Below are 26,074 nucleotides of genomic sequence, written 5' to 3'. Positions count from 1 at the left end.
CGGTGTCAGGTGCTGGAGCTCCCTGAGTATTCACTGCAAAACCTGTGACTGCAGCCATAGGAAGAGCTGGTGTCAGACATGGAAACATCATGATACAGGCCTGTAGGAGAGTCGCAGGGCTCTGGATCAGGAGAGGCACACAGAGCAGCCACGTGTCCAGTGTCAGCCTCCTCAGAGCAGCTTTCCCCAGGACAAGGGCAGCAATCCATTCCCCCGACAATGTAAGATTACTAAGGAAGCCTCTCATAGAAGTGTTTTTATGAAAAAGTTCCTCCCACAACTTTTAATGTGGGAGTGGGGCATCTGGCCTAACACTTTTAATTCAGTTAATCTTGTAACTAAGAAAAAAAACAGGAGGAAAAAAATACTGGAGAAAGCATTGCCTCCTTCAGAGGCACCACTTTAGAAATCATCTCTTGCTTACATGAAGCATTGAGGCTGCTGGAGCAATGTGGATGTGAAGTTAGGGATATTCCTCACCTTCATTGCCTGTATTTTGCCCTGTCTCTCCTATGGACAAGCTTTATGGAGATGCCATGTTTTCTATTGCTAGACAAGGTTATGCTGACTGGCCAGACATTTTTGGAAGTTAGTATGACTGGAGCGTGCTTGTGAAGACACAGGAGCCTAACCAGCAATGAAAGTACTCGCTGAGAATGTAGTTCTGTGTTAAGCGTGTTCTGGCAGAAAAACTTGTTGATGCTGCTGGCTGCTGAGCTCTGCTCCTGCCCTGTGCCACCGCGCTGTTCTGCCAATCCAGTTGTTCTGTAGGGTTGTTGTGTGAAATTAGTTAAAACAACTCAGTGATTAACCTCCATTACCCCCCCCTCCCCCCCCTTTGAGAAACCCCTCTCTTATCTCTTGGCAATGCTGTTATTGCTAGAAAAAAGTGCATGCGCGCAAAGAGCAAAGCAGACTACGATGTTATCTTTCACAGTTATATTTCACTCATCCTTAAATTGGAAAATAGCCTTTGCTTCATGAATATGACAAGTGAACTACATAACATTAATAAAACAGAGATCCTAAATCCTGCTTGGAATTGCCATTGGCAGCTATTAATGTCTTTTCAATTGTATTTTTTATTTGTAGCTTAGTAATAACTTATGAAGATGTAGTTCTGCTTGTTAGCTTTGGAGGAGGTTGAAAGTGCTTGGGATGCTCCAAGATTTCACCCCAGCTTCACAGCCTTCCACATCGCCTTGGAACTGTGCTGGGGTTTGTATCTCTAGTGAAAGAGCAGAAAAAAAAAAAAAAAGAGAGGAGCATTAAATTTACATCGCTATGCGGATGGAATGGGAAATGAGCTCTTTGCCACCAAGTGGAATTGGTAATATAATTTCGAGTCCTGGCTAACATCTGTAAACATCTGTGCCTTCCCACAGACTCTGACAGGAGACTTCAGAACATATTTCCTTAAAGAGGTCATTGAGGAATACAACCCCCAGGATGCACCGCATGCTAAGTGTTTTAATATGGCTTTCACACGGGCCTCACATCGGGCATTTCCCCTTCGTAATTACGCTGAGAATCGCCGGCCTGAGGCGCACTCAGGGATCGCCCATCGGCCCTGCCAACACCGTACGCGGAAACGAGCCGCCATTTATCGGGGCCGCGCCGCGCCCTTCCCTTCCTGCATGCAAACGGCTGTTCGAGGCCGCTGCCGCGCCCGGGGCTGCCAGGCAACGCGCGCCCGGGTACCGCGCCCCGGCGTCGGCCTCGCTGCGGGGGGCCGGGCCCGGGGGCACGTTTCGGGGTTGGTTCCCCGCCGCCTTGGGTCTCCCCTCGGCCCCGGGGCCGGCGCAGCCCGCTGCCGCCGCGCTCCTTTTCCTTCGCGCCCCCCCCCCCCCCCCCCGCCGCCTTTCTGGCGGCCGTCGCCATGGAGACGGGTGGGCTCGGCGGGCGGGGCCCGGCGCGGGGCGGCAGCCATCTTCCCCGCCGCCCGCCAGCGGGCCCTGGGCCCGCAGCGGCCCGCCGGGCTCGGTCCCGCCGGTGGGTTGCGTTAGCCGGTGGCGCTCGTGTGTTACCGTGCCCCCCACCTTGGTGTTAGTAGCACCGGGTGCAAGGTGAGTTTGAGGTATTGCAAAGCTTACGTTGTAACCGAACCGTGGTGTATTTCACTGTGTTTATCCAAAGACCTCTCAAGTCGCTGCAGTACGAGACGGCGGAGCTGTCGGTGGGAAGGGGTGCCACAGAGGCTCACGGGCAGGGGCCGTGGCCCGCCACCGCTGCCTCCCAGGCCTCTGCGGGACCTGCTGGCTGGGCACGCAGCTGGCCTTCGGCAGGTTTTTCTGGACTTTGGTGGGCCTAAATGCTGAAAAGGACACCATCCCACCAATTCAGTCACAGAAGCCTGTGAGAGGGGAGCTGGGAATCGGTTAATGCAGGTGGCTGTTGGCTTGAGATAGCTTTTAGCCCTTCTGATACGTTCAGCAACTGCTGCCCGAGTCAGACATAGTGCCAGGGGTCACTCGTACAAAAATGCAATTTAAACACAAAGGTGCTGACTATACTATAGCACTGGCAAGAGCTGTAATTTTAAATGGGGAAAAGCCTAAGTAGCAAGATGGCCACTTACTGTGGGCTTGACACGTGTTCTAACAAAATCAATTAAACAAGGGACTGCCATGCTGCAGAGGGAAGGTTAACATACCATCCTCTCTGGATTTTTCCAGACGAGGGAGTCGTGTGACCCACCTCAGCACAGGATTTCCCTGATGACTGTTCTGCTTTGTCATTCTCGCCGATCGGGTGCAAACTGAGCTGGCCAGGAGGGGAGGGCCACCATTTTGTCACCTCCTTTTTCAGCTGCTGCATTACACTCGCTGCTGCTGCACAGAGCTGTCTTCATGTGCGTTTCCTCTCTGTGCAGAGCCCATCTGTGTGTGTCTGCCTGCCCCCAGCCAGCCGATCATCCTTTATCATGTAGAAAAGCAGAGAAAGAAAAGTGCCTTTTCTTTAATACAGAAATAAGTTACGGGTTTTCTGTTTGTTTTTTTTTTTTTTTTTTTCCTCAGAATTTATTATCTCCTGAAAAGGAAACTGCATGCCCAAAGCAGCTGTTGGGCTGACCTCCCTTCCCTACATGTGCGGCCCCTGTTGCATGCTGGTGGGGGGAAGGGAGAAGTGGTAAGGGAAGAAGTTGTTCTGCTCTGTCCTGTCCTGACCTTGCTGCATTTGGCTCTGCAGCTGGGGGCCAAGTGGCCCGTCGTGACTCTCAGCCTGGGGAAGGCTTGGGTGCGCCTGCGGTTGCAGGGGGGCTGCACACACCCCCTTCCCTACAAGAGAGCTTTGTCAGCACGTGGACTGGTATCTGTCTTCCCGTTCCCTTTCAGAGTTCGTAAGATGTTAACTTTCGAAAGGGAGGTCCCCCTTGTGTATTTATGTCAGTGATTTTGGGTTTTAAACTATTCATGCATGAAAAATGACTGTAGGAACTGTATACTCCCATGTGTGACTAATGACTACATGGGAACACAGATTACAGCAGTTTTGCACTGAGACTGCTGCAGTTTACATGCTCTCTTTGGGAACGTTATGAAATGTTTTTAAATGGTGGTGCATGTTAATGCATTGATTTCAATCAGTCTTTTTTTTGTCCCTTTTGGATTTGTTCAGCTTAACAGCTAGCGTGTCTCATGTTTGCTCTAAGATATGCCTGGCAAATTAGGCAAATTAAAAAATGCATGCAAAAATATGGCGCTATGCACATGTATCAGGTTTGTTATTTATTAATAGACTCCAATTTCCATATGATAGCCTACTTTTTTTTTTTTACTTTGGCTCAATGGATAGTTTATGCCAATTACATGTAGTTTAACAGCTTTGAAATCTGTTTTTGCTTTTCTTATGCATAAAGACATGGATTCTGTTTCAGGTTTTAATTAAACTCTACACTGACTTTAAAGATTCTATTGTCCTTTTCATTTAAATAGGATTTTTGTTAGATCTTTAACAAGACCTCAGTGGGATAATAAATCTAAGCAATTGTCCTTATTAGGAGTAGATTATCCTCAAGAGATGGAAAGTCACAGAAGTAACTAAAACCATTTGTAGAGACTGAACTAAGGCTTTTTCTTCCTAAACATTAAACAGACTTGCGAATGACTTGCTTGGGCGCTCAAATTAAATTAAATGATATTTTGTTTATTTTTCACATTTTCAGTGTAGGCTATTTGCATTTACTTAATCTTTGGGTTTCACTGAGCAAAATTCACTCCTGGGTAAGGATCCTTACTTTGAGTATACAAGCTGTAAATGAAACTTGGTATATCCTGCAATTTCTTTTGTCAGTAACCCTTGCAACACTTGTAATTTATAGGACCCACTGACCTAGTGGGTGTATTCTTAATTCATCGTATTTGCCACAGTAGATGAGTCTTGGCTGAAGAGTTAATCTTGTGTTTGTCCCACGCCTCAGCCAAGCAGAAGTGCAGAGTATGTAGCAGCGTGCAGCTTGTCCAAAGATCTCCTCAGATGCTGGCCTAAAAACACAAGTTCTTAGTCAGAGGAAGCCTGCCACAAAACCAACAGTTCTGCCTAAGTTTGGCCTTCACGTGTTTGCATACTGCGAGGAGGTGAAAGGGGATTTGACGCTAATGGTTCATTTTGTTTCAGCCGTTTGCTTCATTTGAGGGTATTCTCCATTCCGTAGGTGCTCAGGCCTTGTTTTGTTCCCGGTTTTAATCATCGGCTGGCTTCTGACGGGACATGGCCTCCTTTACACGCACAGTCAAATCCTGAATTTCTGCCATATGTTTAATTCCCAACTTCGTTACACACATTGTAGCGCAATTTTTTTAAGCATCCAGTTATTTGGAAGCTCCCTTGCATGGTGCCAGGTTCGAGACACTCCTTTCTAGGACTTAGTTCGACCCAGAAACCAACAGGCAGAGATGTTGATCAGGGACATCCTTACGGTAAGATGCGTTGTGAGACAGGCGGGTTTTTTTTTTTTTTGCTGGCTTCAGTTCCTGCGCTGACTGAGCTGCTGCCCTCTGCAGAGCACGCTGCAGGAAGCTGGACTCCAGGGACACGGCTGCACGTGACCCACCCACGTCCGCCTCCACCGGGAAGGAGCCCACAGCCCTGCTCAGCAGATGAAGACAAACCCTTCTTGGTTGCTGCAGCTGCACCAGCTCTCAGCCACCAGGTATTTAATGTCTCGAAGCTCTCCTGTCCGTGGGCTCCTCTGTCCTGGTCCTGCAGGCCGGTGTCTCTGTAGAGCCAAGCACTGTCAGCCTCCAGTCTGCTTCTGCTCCCCGCATGGTACTCTGCTGTTTCTCTATTAAGAGACCTCAACCCTTCTTGTCTTCTAAGTGACACTGTAGTGATACTTTGGGGCAGAACAAATTATAGTAGAGGAACATAGCTCATAAATATTAATTTCTAATTAGAGAGTTGCTGCATATTCTAGACAAAATTGCAGATTTTGAGCCTTCATCTCCTGCTTTCCACATCACTCAAATGGCAAAGATTTTTGGCATGGTAAGTCACAGAGGGACGTGGAAGATGTGGTGCAAAGTGAGGTAATGTGGTTCTTCAGCATCATGGCTTCTCTGTGCCCTGATAGGAAACTTAGAAAAATAGAAGGTGCTGACAGCAGATAAGTCACCTGGTTGCTGCTCTGCTTTTGGCATAAAGCGAGGGGAGGAAATGCACACCCTGGCTTTTAGGCTCAGATTGCAACTCTTCCTTCCTCCCAGTGCAGTGCACGTTCATCGAGTGGCAAACCTAGTCTGAGTCCTGCTGCTGATTTAACTTTTACACAAGATTATGAAGCGGCTGAGTGCTCAGCCTTTGGGACAGATTCTGGGGGAATTAAGAGATTCTCTATCCTGTATCATGTGGCAACTAGACCTGATGTAGGCAATGCCGTATCTCAGACAAAATCCACGGGGCATAGTTTTGCTCCAGATTCTCATCAGGATGTGGGATTTTCCCTCTGTTTTCTCCAGCAGCAGAGCCAGGAGCTAACCTGTTCTTGGCACTGCAAGGTGAGATCGAGAGGGTACAGCTCTGCACCTTGCCAAGAGGTGCATCTCTTCTCTTCATTCTTCCCTCCACCCCTGTTTCTGGGGATGTATGCTGTCGTCATAGGCAAGTGCTGGGGCTCTGTGCCTGCAATATGAAGGTGGCAATGTGTACGCAAGAAATGCAGGGCTGGCTAAATGGACTTCTGCTGCTTGCTGATGTGCATGATCTGACAATTAAAAGGATCCCTTCTTGCCTTGCACTCTGAAGGAACCTATGTTGTTTTCCAATGCCAAGTATATACTGCAGCATCAAATGTGCCTAGATGCTACTTGCACGTTGGCCACATGGTGAGCCAGCGGCCTTCTGCCCTGTTCGCAGCAACCTCCCTGGAGGGGGAGCAGGCTGCTCAGAAGGTTGGGGGGTACCTGTGTATCACAGGCGTGAAAAGCTGCCCTCTTTCTGCCCGGAGGCACAAACCTGCTTTCACTCTGTGAAGCAGAGCAGAAGAGCTGGGGTCCAACAGTGGTAGGTATCCCCAAGTATCTGCAAGATGAAGGTGGCATGTGGGTATAAGAAATCCAGTTTGCTTCTCAACACGAGTAGGTGAGGTTTGGGTGGGAAAGTAATGGGAATGCTAAATGATTGCTGCTAACACTTAGTAAGATGACAGTGAATCTCCTCTATATTAATGTTCAACTTCTGAGACTAGATTGAATCTTATTTTATTAAAGAAGGTAGGAAGCCTAGAAGTAGCTCTTTAATCTTCAACTGGAAAATACAATTTTGAAATCCATTACCTTAGGAATGCAGTAATCAAACAGAGTAATAACTGATGTTAAGCCTACTTTGAATGTTATTTAAAGTACTTCTCACATGGAAACAAAAGTTGATAGGATGGTGTCAGGTTCACTTGAACATCTATCTGCTTTGCTTATGCAGTTGCCCACACAAGGAAGAGAGGTTGATCAGCATGTATTTTCTGGCTATATGATTGTTTGGGAACTATCAAAGGCTAAAAAGTCATTATGTGATTCATAAGTACTTCCATTTGCTATTTGTTGCAACAAAAGGCTGTTCGAACTGCATCAGTGTTACTTTATAGGCACAGCTCTGCCCATGAGGACTTCACCTGGATGGGTACCAGCGTCCCACATTTTCAGGAATCTTCAGCGTTAGAGAGAAAAGACCTGTTAGTCAGTCTTTCCCCTCTACCGCTGAACTGTTCCCCTTGGCACATTTTTGATCTCCCCTGGTCAATCTGCACCTGATACCATGTATACATGTGTCTTATTGTTCCCCAGACTGTAATGCTCTCCTGTTTTTCCCAAATGTTGTCACATTTCCTTTCTCCTTCCCGTGTTTTTCATCTTTCTTTGCCCGTTTGTATAACGTATCTGCTCTCTCTGTTGTTTTCAGCTTCTAATTTAATACCACTGGTGAATTTCTCAGTCTCTCTGCAGATCATTAAAAAGAGGCTATGTGGGACTGCTTGTAAAAGAAAACGCTGCGTTCCCAAGATAGGTTACAGACTGGTGTGTGTCAGTACTCTTTGTTTTGGAACGTTTAGCTTTGTTTAGTTCTTTAACAGATGCAAAATGGTCTCTGGATCTCTTGTTTGCCACTTCAGTGTGAGAATACAAGGAACACAAATTCAAAAGTTGCAGGACTTGAAAGGACCTATGCAGCCCTAGGGAAAGGGCAGTTTGCCATGTAAGCAAAACAAAAACCCAAATGAACAAAATCCCAGCCCAGCCACAAAACCAGTCTGTCCCCAGCCTGCGGGCAGGTGAGGGAAGCCCTTTCCTCCTTCCCGCGCCCTGTACAGTCTGTTTCAACCCGCCATCATGCTCAGTAGCTGGAGAGTTGGCAGAAACGGATGTGTGCCTGAAATACCATCACACAGTGAAAGGCCGAGCTGGTGTGCCTGTGGCGTAAGGTGAGAGGAGTTCTGCTCTTTGTTGCCGTTTTGGTGCTGCTCCTGCGAGAAGCCGGGGGTCACGCGATTGCTTCAATCCAGCAAAAATCTCTGTGGCTGATGCTGCCAAAAGGAGCATTTGTGTGCTGTGGTGGTGGCGGCAGAGTTGGATGAGGGAACAAATCCAACTGCGAGCTGCCGCGTTGCCTCATCGGGTCAGCCTGAATGCTGGTATTGACACAAAGGAGGAGGTTGTTGGGGCAGGAAGGGAAGATGGGCTCACGCGGGCTGAGCAATGTCACCACAGGGTCAGGGGAGAGTGAGGCTCTTGGTGCACAAGTCTCTCCCTGGTGCCTGGTTTTAGGATGTGGATGGCACTGCTGTGCATGTGAGGGCTGCACATGTCAGGTGATGCCCAGGGTGAGGTAAATCTGTGCCCAGGCGTTAAAGCAGCATTGGACTGAAAGACCCATCCCTTCATTTTGCTTGTGCTCCCTGCTGGAGTTTGTCGCTAGGGAAGCTCTCATTCTCAGCCCTGCATTAGGCCAGGGGAGGTGGTCTCGTAGTTGCGCCTCTGACTGGGTTAAAGGATGGCCTTAGGTAGCAGCAGGATTTCTGAAAGCACCCTGCAGGCTGCATCTCCTGGCACAGACTGCCTGCGCCCTTGGTCCTCCTTGGCTTCAGTGCAGGAAGCAGCACAGCGTTGCCCGGATGGTAGTTTTAACTCTTTGTTACCTAAAATTCGGACAGTGTCCAAGCAACACAGCAGTAAATAAACCACTGGCCCCTTTGTACAGAGTCACATCCTTCGTGTTGCCCTTGCTACTAGTGTTAATAATGTTGTGTGCAATTCCCCACGCACAGACTGGGAATTAGGGAGCATAAAGTGTGCCTCAGGGGGCTGGTAGCAGCAGTGAGTGTTTGAGGCTGGATATAATACCCACTGGTGCTGGATGAACTTGCTGTCAGGTAACTATACAGATAATGTTTAGCCTCGGTCAACAGCAGGGCTGTAAACTGAAACAAATAGCTCAGTCTTGATTCCTTTTTCTAGAGGGGATGATGCAGAAGGAAATTGAATTAAAAATTAAACGTGAAATGAGCTCAAGGCTTTTTACCAACCACTCAGAACTTTAAAACATCTGATATTAACAAAAGAACCTATTTAAAATAATGGTAAACTGCCATCTGCTGGTAAAAAAGTAATGCACATAATGAACAAGCAGACTTTCGAAGTGATAAACAATTCTTTTGTATTTGACATGCTACAGTCAAATATATACATGACATGGAAGCTGCATATATTTATTTTACTGTTTTTCATCTCCATTTGCATTTTCATATAGAATATGCTAAACAGATGCCTATAACATAACTAACTTTAACGACAAGCGCAGAAAACCAAAGACAATAAGAATAAAGAATGAGGACTAATAAAAGCAGATGAGCGATCAGGATGGTGACAGCCTCCAAATGTGTCCTATTTACATTGCTAATAATGAATCACAAGCACTTCCTTTTTCGATTCCCCCCATAGACCCTCCCGTATGACCAGAATTGTAGCACTGAGAAACATTTCCTGGCTTCTTCAGTTTGATTTTTTTTTTTTTGTGTGTGTGTGTGGTTCCTCAGTCAAGCTTGTAAATAGAAACTGGGTCTTTAATTGTTCCTGATTTAAGTAGGTCATCTTCGCCAATACACGAATCTCTTGTCTTCTTGTAAGCCAGGTCAGCTATTGAAAGGATATGGAAAATACTTACTACACAAATATGGCCAGAGAAAATAATTTAACAAAGGACCGCTCCCAAATTATATGGCGTTACACAACCAGTTTCCGTAAATCACAAGTACGAGTGCACTACAGGGGAGAGACTATCAGATTTCATGTTTGTATAGTGCTTACCAAGTAGGTGTGCTGAGCATGACTGGGTCCCTAAGGTGCTGCTGCACTATAAATAGCGGTATTAGCGTGAATTACCTCCAATGCAAACATCAGACCACTTGCCTTTTTCATATGCATGCAATTTTCTTTTATGATTGTGGTTATTCCAAACATAGCCCATTGTTTTAGCAAACTGATCTTGTCATAGGAAATGTTTAAAACGGGCAAAGAAAAAATAGGTCAGTTCTTCCTTTGAAATCAGAGAGAAGTGTGTATTTGTAATATTTCCCAGGTTTATTTCCTTGGAGCAGGTTTGGCAGGTATGAGAGGAAGTTAAAGATTTATTTTTGGTGATGTGTACCAGATGTCATACCTGCTCTTCTGAGACAGTTGCTTTTATCTCCAGCAGTACCTGCTCTAGTAGCAATGAAAAAAGTGACTTGAATCCCATTTAAAGCATGTAGTGTGCACTGTTCGCATGCCACTAAAGGAAAGGGAAGGCTTGTTTGGGAGACTCCAGGCAGAGTCTTTATGCGTCATCATAAAGCAAACATGTTTGCATCCCTCTCAACAGTGTTTTTGCCTCTTTGAAGAAGTGATGAATTAACGTGCCCAAATCCAGGACTTGCAACCCCAGCACAGGCTGTGAAGGTCTATGAAGATGTCCAGTTTGAAGCGCCATTGTATTTATGGGGTCTCCGCCCGTGACTCAGTTTGTAGCACCCAGGTGGATCTTTGTAAAGGACCATTTCTGGGGAATCTGTGGTGCTGTGTGTACTCCATTCACACTGGTCTTAATTGAACGCTGCTCAGCGTCTTGCCTGCTGAGGCCCTGCTTGGTGGCAGAGGAACATTAAGAATATAAGGCCAAATCCTCAGCTCAGGAAAACACCACAACTTTTTTTGACTTTTAATCTGTGGAGGATCTACCCTGTGGTGCATGGTCGCAGGGTCACACACACCCAGCTCCGGGCCCTGTTTACTGAAATGCTCCAATAGCAACACAACATGATCAAAGGCAGACGGAGCCAGGGGAACAGTGGTGCCCATGGATACCTGTTAACAGGCGGGAGCTGAAGCACACAGTTGCCATCAAAGACGCTACTGTCCTCTGCTTTGCTCTGCAGCGCTTCAGTCTCCCTGCTAATGGGACTCTGCCTTCCAGCTGAAGCGTGACTGACGGTTGAAATAACAGTCCCAGTTTATTCCAGGTATGCCACTGACCTGCATGACCTATAGGAAGGATAAGGTAAAGGCAATCAAAGCAGCATACTCCTGTAGCCTTTAAGGGCTATAAAAATGGAAACATGGGAAACAAGCTAGTAGATATGTGAAGGAAAGAAATGAGGACGGGGGTTCACTGCTCCCCGCTAATAGGCTAAATCAGGAGTTCAGTGGGACTGAGGTTTGACCCAACAAGAGAAAGGAGATGAATAAAAAAATGATCAAAAGATAGAGCTGGTATTTCCTTCATGTTATGCTAGAATCACTCTGTTCAAAAAGTCTCCCGAACCATGGAGAGCTGGGGCAGGCAGGGGTGAAGAGGTGGCTTATGGTGATGGGAGGGTATTGTCATTACATAAATTGGAGCAGTTTGGGTCTGTTTAACTGTTTAATGCTGTATCCCATTTGTCTTTTCTGAGCTTACTTTGCTGTGGGATGGGGGAAATCGTGCTGACAGCAAAACTGGTTGTTTGGCTGTTTCCTTTCTCTGTGTTTCCAGAAAATTAAGTGCTGTGTCCTGCCTATGCTATGTTCAAGGTTTGGCAGAGGGCTTTCGATGGGTTTGCCATCCTTTTGGCCAACACTTAATCCGGTTTCCTTTTCATACTATCCCTCCTGTACTAAAACGGAGTGGTCAGGCTAAGTAACAATAAAGCTGTTAGTGGTTTACCAAGGAGCAGGAATACCATCAGTCAGTGGCCAGTTTCTAGCAAAGTGTAGTTCTCAAGATGAATTGAGATCCTTGTCTTTGCATGGTGGACTCAGAAGTGATACCTAGCGGTTAAGTGCTGTTCAGAAAGCAATAAAACATTCAGTTTCAAAATCAAGAAGCATGAAATAGGTATTATTTCACTGGCACAGAGAAGGAGGGAATGCTAAGAGAATCATGTGATGGCTGCACAGTTGTTAGTTTCTGTGAACATAGTGACATTTGGAGACCTCCGGTATTCATCTGAAATAAACACGAAATAAGACTCAAGCTATATGCTTGTCAAAGCAAAGCACAGTGATCAGCTAATATGCCTATCAGTCAGGCAGTGTATACAGAGATATTCTGCTTTCACACTGCTGATTGGAATTGGGCCCATGAAGAAGCCAGGTGATTAATCTGCAGGGGTGTATTTTTTCTGAACTGTTAATGTCCTCTGTTTCAGAGCAACAGCCCATGGCTCATTAAGCAGGGAAGATTTGAATGCAAGTGTGAAGGGCAGCACACAAAGATTCTCCACACATCTCTTGTTTGAGCCTTGGAGATTAGAAAAATGAAGTATTGGAGAAAGTTTGTCCTATGCTGGGGCTGAACCAGTGCTTTCTGAAAAGCAACAGTACTGTTAGAAAATATTTATGTATTTCAGTCAACGGGGATAAAATCTAAAGCCACAAGGCTCTTGTAAGGTGGTAGTGGACACTTGGTACTAGCCCAGAAATGCACAGCTGCCACTTCAGCTGACCTGCTGTGAGAATCATGCTCTTTTTAAGTCTGTTGCTCCATTTCTTTGGTGATTACATCTCTCTCTCGCTGCGTTCTTTCCACCCGTACTGCTTGTGTACTCTGGCATCAGATGCTGAGAAAGCAAATGGGGCTGCTGAGTCCAACTGCCTCAACAGAAATGCAACAGGGGAAATAAATACCCACTCTGGAAGATTTTGCAATATTAGATTAATCTTAAGGGGATCATCTTGAGGTTGTTAGCCACTGTTTGTAGTCTGTGTTGCACCTGTTTGTAAAATTAATTTCTGTCATCAACTGAAATATTTGAAAATATGTTGATTTAGGGAAAAGATTTTTCTGACAATATGTTGTTATGTAAGCATTAATTAATTTATTAACCCTAGTAACTTTCTTGAGAAATAGGGAAGTATTTCAACATTGTTTTTGCAGATGGGAAAACTTAAGGCTCAGATGTATAGATTTAGATCTGCATATTCCAGTGTCTGCTAACTAGGCATTTGGCCCTGCTCACTTTCACTCAAGTCTTGTCCTCACCTGAATTCCTGATCATGGAGCAGCTGTGTCCAATGCAGCTCCTGGCACCTCTCGGATTGCATCCTGTGAGCAAGTGCACGCTGGGAGGGAGGGTAGCTGTGAGGATGGGTTATTGTGGAAAAGGGGCGAGGAAGATGAGTGAACGACCGTCTTGCTTCAGGCTGTGAGAAAGATGTGCCAAGCTCCCATTTTGAACCTGGGAACCAGGGAAGGAGAGCAGCTGCACGGGAGGGAGCAGACCAAGGATCTCTGCTTCAACTCTCGCACGTTCAGATTGGGCAAGCAAAGACAATAAGCCAATATTGGGAATACAGACTAGAGTTGCAAAATCATGGGCCCAAACTAATAATTTCTTGGCTCCAGGAACAGGAGACTGTTGTAAACTGTTGTAATTATCATGGACAACAAGGTCGTTGGAAACGGGAGTGCCCAGTATGCCAAAAAAAACCAAGCCTCCCCAAAAGACCTCTCAGTCCTGTGGTGCAATCTTTCCCTGCTCCATGGGCTGCCCTGAATGTAACTATTATATTATTAGATATTTACCCATGATCTGGAGTTCCACAGGGCTGTGGAGATACAGTGACAAGCGGAAGGACTGAGGATGCTTGTGAGAAGGGAAAGCAAGCAGGTTTCAAGGGTTTCTGGGCTTTGCTCTCTGCTGAACCTCTACTGTTTTTTTCTTTATTTTTCTCTCCTGTTATGCTTTAAAGTTTTACTACAAACAATTAGAGGAAATTTAGCAATAATATTGCCTGTGGAGACTAGGAAAGTAAGAATACATTCTACATCACCACTTCCCTTTGTTTGTCTTTTTTGTCTTGTTTATCTTTGATCAGCTGCAGATGAAATAACCAGCTAACTGATTTCACATACAGGGCTGCCACTCAGACTGATGAAACTCTGCTGACATGGGAGTATGCTCTGTAGCAGTCTAGCAGTATCCATTTCTTATTCCAATACACTGGCAGGTCACTCAGGGAGACTAAAAACTCTATTCTGAAGTGGAAAAGAAACTGCAATTTCAATTTTGTTTTGATTTGAAATTTTCCAGCTACCTATCAAGACCAAATCCTTGAACTATTTACTCAGAGTAACTGAAATACCCCTATTTGAAATAGTGGATATGCAAGATTTAGCCATTAAAGAGTTGGGGTAAAATTAAAATCCCCTTCAATAATAACTAAAGTCGGAGAAAATCTTTCAAGAAAATTAAACACTTGATCGAAAAGAGAGAAGGGTTATTGTCAAGAGCATAAAGATTAAACAGGAGAGTTGTCTCAGAGAATAACCATCAATGATAAGTAGCAGGCAGTTAATAATATCCCCTCAGGGATCTTCTTTTACTCCTGTAGGTTTTTGGACAAATACAATATTACATTTTTTACAGTTAAAGCATGAGAGAGCTTCATGTCATTCTGGAGTAGCAATAAAACTTCAATGGAATAAGGACAACTGGAGAGGTGGGGAAGGGGGTGACCCAGAAGCTGAAACAGTGGGCAACCGGTGACCTTTTTTTCCAAATAACTCTACTTTTTAACCCCCAAATTCTGGGGCCTGTTCTCAGTCTCCCTGACGTGCCTCTTTTTTTGTATCCGCAGCACTGTATTAGTGCTGAGCTTTTATATGGTATTGCCCCTTGTTATACAGCAGCTGAAAATGAAGGAGAGACCAAGTAGACTAAGGGTGTGATTCCATGTTGTAATTAAGAGCTGGTTTAAAGCTTGAACATGCAAATGGTTGAATTGGCAGAATTAAAGGGATGGTAATCTGCAGCCAGGGGAAGGTGCATAGGGTGGAAAGGATGGGGGCAGGAGGGTGCGGAGAACCTCTCAAGGCAGCTCTGCAGCTGGAGAAACTGTAACATGAAACGGCTCCCTTGATCTCTCATTTTTCTTCTCTTATTCTCTCCTCCTTTGTAATTACAATAATACATCTTTTTGTTCCTTAACCACCTTGTGGCCATTGCAAACATTTAAGAATTAATGCAGTTCTCACACATGATGCACATGTTCTGCATGTCCCCTTGTGTCCCTCCATTTATTCATTTATCATGTACACACAAAATTCCCATAAAATATTAATCTGAAATACAAATCTCTCTTTGCATCCTGGGAGCATTTGCATATAGTAATGTTAACGAGATTATTAATTCTGCATGCACAGTCTGTGGACTGCATACAGGGCCAAATCTCTCTCAGCAACTATGCTGAAATCAGTGACAATTTCAGAAACGTTATTTTCATATTAAAAATGCTGAGTGGAAAGTGACAGTTTCTTAGAACTGAAGTATTGTCCTTAAAACTCAAACAAGAGGATTTGAAGCTTAGTTTTCAGTTTTTCCTTCTAAGAATTCCTCTGTAAAAGGAATTTTATACTGCTCTGTATTTCTGCCCAATGGTTCCTAATAGATTAGTATAGTCTGGAAACAAAAGGATTTTTTTTTTTTTTTTTTTAACAGTGCTGTAATCCATGGGGAATCTGAACATTTCTTTTGCCTTTCCTCCTTGTTGGGAACATCAGTAGCTACACTTCTGCCAGTTGGGGTTAGGTTGCCCTGGAAAGGGCAGAACGTGCTGGTGCAGATGGACCAAAAATAATTTGGTGAGGCTGGAGAGAGCATCATTTTCTCAGGGGTAACAGAGCGAAAACTTTCTGAGCAGGCGCTCGGTGAGATGGAATGGCCAGGAGGATTCTCCTGTGGTCGGGAAAATCTCTGCACCTCTCTCCTGGCTGTGAGCACTGGCAGGGTAGGGCGGTCCTGCCTTCCGCAGAGGCGAGCCCTAGGGCACCTTGGAGGCCCGTGGAAGCTGGGGGGGGTGGCTCTGGGGCAGGGACACATCTCCTGGCCTAAGCTTTACTCGGGAGGGAGGGAGGGAAGGAAGAAGAGGAACAATCTTGTCTAAGCCTGATGGTCTGCGCCGGCCTGCTTGGGTCCTTCACCTTCCAAGGCAGGCTTAAGACAAAAAGTAGTACCAACAATGAAAGATGGGTTCTTTGGTCTACACCCAAATCCCACCAGACACAGAAATATCAGGGCACATTACATACACCCCTTCCCCAGGTTCAGTTCACTCCCCAGCAAGTCATTTTGTTCTCAGTGGTGGATTGGTAAAGAGTTGAGTTTCCTTCAGTAAAACCTGCGTCAGTGGAAGTTTCCAAAGGATTTTTACTGGGGAAGGCCCTGCAGCTGAAGTTGGACCTTTCCTTCTGCCGGGACAGGGAGAGGTGAGAGACGGTTGCGAAAGCGGAGCAGGTCCCTCCTGCCAGGTGCCGCACCCTGGGGGGGAAGCCAGGGCTCTCAGTGGGGAGCACGTAATGGGTCCCTGGTTGCTGCTTCTGGGTCTCACAATGCCCTGTCTGTGCTGTAGTAAAATGAAAGCACTTCTTCGGGTTTCAGGAAACAATGTATTTTCAGTTTGACTTTATTTCTATTCTGATATTCAAATGTAAATGTCTGTAGTTTGTGAAAACAGTCAGTGCTTTACTGTCTACAGGAACAATGCCGTTGATCCCTCAGCTCCTAACTGTAAAGCATTCATTTGGCTATACAGCTTTTAAAAATATTATAAATGAAGCATGTGAGACAACCTCCACAGCTGGAGTTAAGCACTTCCACGTGCTTGCTGAATCAGGGACCAAGTTGTTAGAAAGATCTTTCAGGACTGACTGGAGATCCATAAGAAATTGTCTTGACTTAACCAAGCCATCATATTTCTCTTAATTACCACCACTACATCATCTTTTTTCTTTCACTTCCTTCTTATTCATGCTTAAATGAGAAACATCTGTTTCCATTTTTCACATTGTTCTGTTATGTGAGTAACGATATCAAACATCTTTTTTTTCCTGCACTGTGAAAGAATAAATTAGTGTTAAGTTTTGTGAAGTGCTTTAAAACACTAAAGCAAAACATCTGTTTCAGCTGCAGGTCATTAAGATGAAAAATCCTAGTCTGTGTGCAGTGCAAAACTGCCAAAAAATTTATCAGCCCAAGCACATTTCTTCACCTGTCTTTTACTATAACAACTGAAGATGGCAAAAGGACAGTAAATCTTGTCTTCAGGGATGGAGCAATTAAAAGTGCTCAGTGCTGTAATTCACAGCAGTACCTTGTAGTAATGAATCCCGGTCTGATCTGGAGATGCCTGGAGGTTGCTCCAGCGTCGTAGACTTCAAGTGGAGAGTCTCCTTGACCTCCACACCTTCCAGCCAGATGCAATGTTGTGCAGGATTGCCTAATCCCCTGTAGATGTTTGTGTTACTGAACTTCAGCTGAAAATCCTCCTGCCTGCCCCCAGTCATTTAAGATTTGGAGATTGTTTCCAGGGCAGGTGGCCAGAGTAAAGCGCAACTGGCAAATCTACTTTACAGGTGAACTGAGATGCTCTTGACGTGCCAAAGCCCAAATGTAGATGTCTGTGTTCCTTTGTTGATAATGATCTCCTTTGTAAAGCACTTTGAGGTCTAGAGATGAAAAGCCAACAACTACCCGAGAGCTTGGCTATTAATAAATAAAATAATGAATATTAACAACGAGTGCATTCACTGAATTCTGTAGGAAATGCCAGACCTTTCAGGCAGGCCCTGGCAGGCAGGTAATAGCTTACTCCTACAAGAAGCTGGATCCACCCTCGTTTCCCTCTGTCGTTAATTAAAAGGCCCGGATCCTTCCTAAATGTAAAGGAGGTGTTCAGCATCTGGCAGGAATGGGCTCCAAAACTTGTAGCGTTTTAAGGGGAAATACTTGTTTGTTCTTCCAATCTGCTAAAGCAGCAGCCAGTGCAGTGTTGAGCAACTTTACTGCACTGTGCTCGCAGCCTCCCTGGAGCAAATGAACGGGTTGGTTTAGGGTCTCTAGCACTCTATGCACTTTTTAAAAGAAGTATTCTGGCTCTCATTTCATTTAAACTCTGAGTTTTTAAGACAGGAGACTGTATATATGTTGCTGTACTGAATCTGTTCACCTGCAGCTCTCCCCACCCCCAGTTTATGAGCATGATTTCCTTTTATGCACTGCTCTGTCACAGCTTGGCAAGTTTCCCAAGACAATCCATACCAGAAAGGAGAATATGGCTGCGGAGCGGCGTAGACAGGAGAAATGCCTTATGTAACAGATTCATTTAAATACTGTGAAATGTTGAGACATGCAAGACATAACTGAAAGCAAAATGCAGCCCTTAATCTCTAGCATCAGTTCTCCTGCTTGCCCTCACCATCATCAGCATCTAATAGTCACTGACTGTCTCTGTTCACGTCTCCATCTTTTTCAAGAAACTGCCCGCGGCAGAATGTACAAACAGCTTGGCAAGCGGTTTTAGGGGCAGGGTTTTTATTTATTTTTTTTTCTCCTAATTCCCCCTGATCCTCATGAGCATTTCCCCACTAATGTGCCTGTGGCATCATTAGGTGTTTAATGAGAGTGATGTTGCCTGAATATGATTGTTTTTATAGCTCTTTTTGTTTTGACAAGTCTTCAGTTTTGTGGCAGTTCATAGTGTGCAGACTTCTCCTTCTTGCATCTGACTTCTAGAATTTGTAAAAATATTTATCACAGAGGTATTGTCATAAAACCTGAAATAATGAATTGTCAACATTCATTTTGTTCAAGTGCAATATATGTTCAACACCACAGTAGTTTAATGACATCAATTAATTATTTTAGTGTTTTTCTTTTGTATAACTGAAGCACCAGGAATAGTCCAATAATGGTCACGTCTCAGACAGCAGTTCAGTGCAATTCTGCAGATCCTGTTTAGCTTCTTTTAGCAGCTCCCTGAAAGACCAGCATGGACACCGGCGGGTCGTGGATCACAGTCTTGTTCCCCTTCTTCCTCACATCCAGAATCTTGATCATTATATGTTGTGCTCAGACAAAAAATGCCAGCATTGTAGCTGTAGAAAACAAGGTTGCTAAAATTGTAAGTCTTGAATAGATGCATACAATGTCATTTTACCCCCTGCATTTTGTCTACATGTTGGCTGTGCTGCATCCATTTCTTTACTGATTAAATTAAATGGATGCAGGTTTTGTGTACAGACAAGACCATAATTCTTACTTAGGAATATGTCATCTTCATTTACCATGTCATATGGATGATCAATGCTGAGCAGTGCATTTATTCAACAGCTGTGTCTATGCAAGAAAAATTGTGGTATTTTTAACACACTAACTAATGCCCATTAAGTTCTCACTTTTATATTATCTTCCAAGTGATTTTACTTGGTTTAGGATGCCAGTGCATGTTGTCTTATTGCCACAGTGGCGGAATAGATCCAATCCATTCTTTTCTGGCTATGAGCCTTTAAAACAACTAGCTGCTGTCATGAATTTAGCTTGCTTGCCTTTACTAAGATGAGGAGAGTTACTGGGGAGAATGACAGTGAAGGTACTCTTGCTGCTTCCTTCTGTAATGTGTGTCCTGCATGACAGTAAAGGGGAAGAAGCTGCACCTCTCTGTGGTCCCTCTTCTCCTCCCACCACATCACAGCATCACTGCACAACCGTTTTCCTTTTGGGATTCGCCGTTGCTGGCTGGATGCTGTAGGCCCCAGAGGTCTATGCCTCTGTTCCCAGCACAGCTGCAGCCAGTGGAGCTGCACAGCTCAGGGAGCAGACGATATTAACAAAACTGTAATTGTATACATAGCTACTGTTTCAAATGTTCATATCCTGGCTTCCATCCTCTCTATTTTTATGTCCTTGTTTATATTGAATAGCAGTTACAGTGGTTAACTGGCTTTATTTTGGAAACCTTGACATTTCTCTTGCCAGTACTGAAGCTGTGAAGATCAGAAACAAAGACGTGCCTTTATACTGTGTTTCTTCTGATAGGTTTTGTCATTTGGCAACTGTTATTCTGTTAGACTTTGCAGAATTTGGACAGGATTCTGATCTCCTACAAAGTGACACACATACTTATTAGAATGCAGGAGCAGGTTTGGGGCCTTTTTTCTGATACACCATGCTGGGTGCCATGCATGAGAAATTAGAGTCTGTCTGTTATTATGTGACCAAACAGCTGCAGGAACTTCTAGTGCTTTTAAATAGTAGTAAAATGAAAATTGAAATAATATTCCTGTAAAGCAGAATGTAAAGCACAGGCTCTCCTTCTGCAAGTCTCCCAGGCTCTAGAAGAGAATGATCAAATCTGGACCAAGCCAACCCTCTTACATTTATAGTTCCATTGAAGTAAAATAAAAAATGAGGAGAAATTTTGGATTCTTCTACAAGCTCTTTCCTGATAGTTTCTATTTCTGCAGTCTCTTTTCAAACCCAGCCCAGTGTTAAAAAAAAAAAAAAGAAAAATGAAAAAAGAAATTTCTAATTTCTAAATTAAATGAAACACAGGACTTGAGATTTTTTTTTTTCATTCACTGCCTCAAAGGCATATTTTTGAAAACCATATAACCTTTGGAAGAAAGGATCCCACGGTTAGGATGCATTGCAGTTGACATTGATACATACTACATTTTATATTAGGTTATTTTTCCTTTTAGATGCACAGGTAATCACTCACATGGCATTTCCAAAGAAGCAGTGGGGAACTCCCCAAGCCATTTAATTTTCCTGCTCATACTGGGAAATGGGATTTGTTCAGTCAGCCTCCCTGCAAGTAAAAATATCCTCATCCCACTCAGAACAAAAGAACTGCCAAATGTAGGGAGGCCAGCTAGCTTTGTCCTTCTGTCCAGCAGAAGTGCTCCTGTGCTACCATTCAGGCTCTGTTGCCTGAGCATCCCGTGCCCTCTGGGGCTCCTTGGGAGTGCTCCAGCTGGGATGCTGGGGGGAAATTCCTCAGAAGCCTTCTCTGTTTCCCCCCCCGCCCCATATAGTCTGGGCCATCTCGACTCCTCAGTGCCTTTCCCTGGAGCACCCCCATACCTGTCCAACAGAGCCATATGGCGTGGCCCTTACACTACAGCTCTGCACCTGTACGTGTGCCATACCTGCCCAGACCTGTTCAGCACCATCTGGCCATGCCGCCCTCTGGTTTACAGTGACGTGCCCTCGTCGTCTCCCCAGCCCAGCCCCCTCCACCTGGCCCTGGGCTGCCATCCGCAAACACTTTGGCCTTCTCACAGCCAGTCTTCCTCCACACTTGGGAGGTGACAGCTACAAGCCAAGCCCTTCTTGCTTCTGTTAACCCAGGGGAGGAGCAGCCACCTGTCTTCCCAGAAGGAAGAGCGACACCCTTCTCCATATTGTCTGCAAAGCAAAAGGAGAGCACTACAGAGTCTGTTTCTGAAGTGAAGGCCTGAGTGGGTCATCCCAGAATGGACTGAGAGTCCAGAGAGGTTCTGGCTGTCACACGGAAGGGATCAACAGCAGAAGGCTGCCGCAGCAAGATCGGAAGGGTGGTCATCGGTGAGGCTTTTCACAGAAAGGTAGGGGTGTGTAGGTTGCGGGTTGTTTGTGGTACAAATGTGCTGATGTCACCTGAGTACTAGAAAGGCCTCACATGGTATTCTGCTGATGTTGTGGGATAGATGTGCCTCATTTGCTGTGCCATGCAGATGTGCCTAAGAGACCCAGAGACCTAACACAGCCCCTGTGCAGATACCTTGATTCCCAGCATCTCTGCATTCAAGGGTTCTTCCCCTAGCTGTTTCCCCCAAGCTGTACTTCACAGTGACCCTTTTCAGCAGGAGGAATATAAAAGGGCTAAGGCTAGCATATACCTGGGGTTAGAAATGGCAGCTTCGTGTCCTGAAGGTTCACCGTCATTTCCAGCCCTGCCCTCTTGCTAACATCAGGTATCACCCCCCTGAACTACTATGAAGCACTACCATCTTCTGCTGGTGGGTCCTACGCACAAAAGCAGTATGTCCTCTCAGATGGTGTTTTCTGCCTCTGCTCTCAGCATGCTGGAGAGCTGTTTGATCAACAGAAGCTTTGACAGCTGGGCATCATTAATTTTCCACAGCCTACTACTTGAAACTCCTGAAAGGATGGGCTGTCACTGTTCCTCATAGCCCTTGCTGGCCTGAGCTGCCCGCTGCACTGTCCTGCTGCAGCACAGGAGCGCTGCATGCCTCGAGCCACTGCTCTCCTTCCTTGGGCCTGGGATTTAAATTCTGTCAGGAAAAAAAAAGAATTCTCAATATGTAACTATTTCTTTTTAAAGGGTGAGATAAACTATAATGCATTAATGATGGAAGTGATCATATACAATTAATGCTTAGAGAGTACCCATTGTCTTAAATTAATCCTAATAAGCACTGTTTTCCCCAGCATGTGCCATTTTAACAGTCATTGTGAAAAGCTGTGCTTCCTAATGTACTATCACAAATGTGATGACACCCTCCTCTTCTAGAAAGCATAATTGATAAAATGTGACAAAAACACGGTTATTGCTTATTCGTAAATGGGATACTTTTAAAAGTACTCTCAGTCTTACATTGATTGGGTTAAATGACTTGCTGATTAAGAGGTCTACATGAAATATTAAACCACCATTATCTGGCTCCTGTTAAGATTCAAAATCAGGATTGTCTTTTGTGCAGAGTAAGTAAAAACTGTTTTGCTGTTTTAAAGCAGAATATAAACATTGTAACTCAAAGACAGAGGTATATTTGAATGACAATTCACACATAATTTCTTAAAAAGGAATTTCAATATGCTTGGGATGGAATTAGAGAGACACATCTGATACACTAGTAGATAGATTTGAGTGCTTCCTGAGAGTGTTCAGACATAGCTTCTTTTGCTGAAATTCCCAGAATGAAACTACTCTGCTGACTATTTCTGCTTTTACAGATATCCCATTTTTACTCCATGAATTATCTGCATGGTCTAACTAAAAATACACTTCCAAAGTCTTACCTGAGCCCATTTCCACACACTGACCTATGAACACATTGTTGGAAACCAGAGCCACGGGCTGTGAAACTGGGACAAATTTTAAAAGTGAACATGACTGTTCTACGTTTCTTCATTCTTTCTTTCGTCTGAGAAACCTCTACTCAGCATGCATTCCAGGATACCGAAATAACTATTTTACAGTTATTTTAAATATGTAGATTTCTATTACTAGGAAAATTAGTGCTAGAATTTTCTTTCTTTGAGCCTGGTTGAAAGCTCATTAAAGTCTTTGCAGCTATTTCGCTGAGCTTATAATGAGACATTTTTAGTTCCTATGAGCTTCACACTAAAAGCAGTAGTATTACAATACAAGATCTGCCTGCAAATCCCAAACCTAAGACAGTATTTCCTGAATGGGATAATGGCAAATGAACTGCTGTTCAAAATAATTCAGCTGAGAGTTTAGGCGGGATGTGATCTGGAAATACTGGATGAACAAGAGAGATGCAAAAGTTTTAATATAGCTTTAATCATTGCACTGAAGACACTTTTTGGCAGATGAGTGGCAATGGACGTGGCCAAGCTGAGGAGCTAGGAGATGCTTCTCCTCTGTTGGCATAGAGAGGGACCGGCAGGGAGACTGGAAAGAAAGTTATTGGGTAACAAAACTCGCGTTGTAATAACCCGAGATTGTAACTTGCTCTTTTCATTTTTGTCAACCTACCGTGCCATATACTGCTTCTGTGCAACCACAGAATCTGATAAATAATATTTCAAAATTGCATATTAACTCTAAGACTGTGTAAAACTATCACAGTTTTATATAGTTTTTTTCCCCCTCCTTTTCAGGATTCAATTACAAAGATGTCTGTTTTCATGCCCTGAAGATATATACTTATCTATACAGTACAATATACTCTAAAAAAGCTTTTGTAGTTTTTTTTAAGCTTTATCTCTGATGTTAGCAAACTCAGCTATATTCATAATTAATTGCCTTGATCAAAACCAAACTCCTTACAATTAAGAAACAAACAGAAGGTATGGCATATCAAACAGACTTTCGGCTGCTGTGATCTTACCTAAACACAAAATAAGCTCCTCGGTACTTCCACATTAATAGTAATAAAGTGCTTTTTTGCTTTCTTTACTTCTTCTTTAAATATGATTATTATGTCTTCCCATACGCAAACCTCTGGTGCTTTACAAACAATAATAGAGATTTACATAATTGTTTGTGTCAAGCATAAGGACAAGAGTGTGTATGTCCACCCGGCTTAATGAAAAAAATCACAATTGCTGACGTAGCAATTGCCTACCGGGCAGAACAGTAGGAAGTTGCGGGGAAAAGAAGGCGGTTTGAAATCCCGCCTGGTATGTAGTTATACACTGGCAACGATGTTGACAGCTGAGAGATGCTGTTCGTCTTTCAAGTGCTGCTAAAACATATAGCACTTGCTTCTAAAGGCAAAGGTTTTTGGTGAAGGTGTCTTCACTGGGACCTTTGTCCTGGCTTCCATCTGGCCAGATGACTTTGAAGGACAGAAATGGTGGGGGTTGGCTGCCAAAACCTTTTCCTTTTTGTGAGGGTGTTGAAATGGTGTTTGGCTGAGGGACGTGACTTTTGCTATGTTGTGCTACCTGCGTCCCTCGCTGGGACATGTAGAAGTCACAAATTTGGAGCTGGAGTGTGCCTGAAATTATTATTGTCACTAATTCCCTGCATCAACATTGCTCGGGTCTCTAATATGTGCTGTAGACGTGGGTGTGACCCTAATGCTAGTCACAGAGGTGGGTGTAGGGAGAAGCGGGGTGTGACACAACTAGAAGGAGACTGGCACGTGGCACTCTACAGGTCTAGTGCAACTTCCTTCTCATCGGTAACGCTTCTTCATGACATAGGACAGTCGTGGAGAAGGTCAGGCATGTGGTCGATAGTGGTCGGAGCTGGACTCTTTTATGCCCTGTCCTCTACGGGGATATGCTAAGGTTACCAGTGTGACACCTGAAACAGGGAACTCGAAATTACTATCTGTCTTCTCTCTGTCTGTCATTTCGGCACTATGACGTGAACTGAATCATCAGGCTGGGTTAAGCAGAGCTGTTATAATTTATACCTATTATATCTAGGCCCTTTCTATCATCTATTGAAGGCCAGTTTATTGCCACAGCTTTCTTCCTCTCCCACTAAATTGTAATTCATCAAGAGACTCAGGAAGAAATTTGTTATGGTTTTGTTGCTCATAGCATATTTTCATATATTAATACTTCCTGTGCATGATGCAAATGGCAACCCTCCAAGGCAATACATTGTTGTTTTTAAGAAGGTCGGTACTATAGTATATGGTGGTATTTTCCTACACTAACCTGCTTTTTTGCGATCTCTGAATTCTGCAAGACTTGAGCTCAGTAACTCAGGCGTGAGAAGAGAGATGTCAGATCCTCCTGAAGGGAACAAAGATGTAGGCTTAACTATCACCTTTTTAACGTGGGCTGAGTTAGAATAACGCAAGATAAAAAAAAATAAGCATAAAGACCAAGGTTAATTAATTACTGCTGATAATTAATCCAGGATTTGTTAACTGATCATGTTTATTACGGTGGTACCCGGAGCCTCGCGTGCCAGGCAGACAGCGCTGCCCCAGCAGCCGCTCCCCTCTGAGCAGCGGCAGATGACAAGGACGCTCCTTCGTGGGGAGACTGGAAGCAGGAGAGAAGCGTGGGAGGCCGGGCACGGAGCTGCCGCCCTCCTGACAGACGCCGGTCTGTGACCGCTCGCGCAGGCCCGGCCAAGGGGAGCAGGTCCGGGCAACAGGCGCGGTATTCTCCTGTGGCTGCCTGCGGACAGAAGCCGAGCGATGGGGAAACAGAGTGCCAGTTGTCTTTACGATGTCACGTGGGAAATCTTTTCCTAGCTGGGAGATTTAAAACACTTGTAACAGTACGACAGTTCTAAAGGCAATGAGCGGTGGCGAGCAGTAATATTTCCCTAGGTAGAGTTTCTAAATATCCTTCCATTGCAAAATATTTTATTTCAGGACTAACCTTACCTTGGAATTACTGTTAAGAGAGCCATAGGTTTTAATGGCTTATAATTTTACCTATACATTCTTACTGCCCTCTTACTGTTTTACTGGCAATTCTAAAAGTTTAATTGATACTGACAAAGCTGACTAGAATATCTTGATTTATAGCAGAGACTAAATCTATATTATAAATAAATTACATTTTTTGTTCTGTCTGAAAAATAGACGAGACTAGACAATCCTCTTTAATTAATGTTGACAACTG

General features: G+C 44.4%; 1 long non-coding RNA gene across 1 annotated transcript; it reads left to right on the top strand.

Annotated features, from left to right (window-relative positions):
• Positions 1 to 1,977: 1,977 nt before the first annotated feature.
• Positions 1,978 to 25,705, top strand: LOC309590884. Its single transcript, XR_014228239.1, has 4 exons — positions 1,978 to 2,066; positions 4,971 to 5,152; positions 21,134 to 21,369; positions 25,356 to 25,705. It is a non-coding gene; the product is annotated as an uncharacterized lncRNA (long non-coding RNA).
• Positions 25,706 to 26,074: the final 369 nt, after the last annotated feature.

This window comes from Platalea leucorodia, assembly GCF_965183815.1.
Source record: "Platalea leucorodia genome assembly, chromosome: 5".
Classification (NCBI taxonomy): domain Eukaryota; kingdom Metazoa; phylum Chordata; class Aves; order Pelecaniformes; family Threskiornithidae; genus Platalea; species Platalea leucorodia.
Note: the sequence above shows the minus strand (reverse complement) of the source record. Positions and strands in the feature narration are given on the sequence as shown.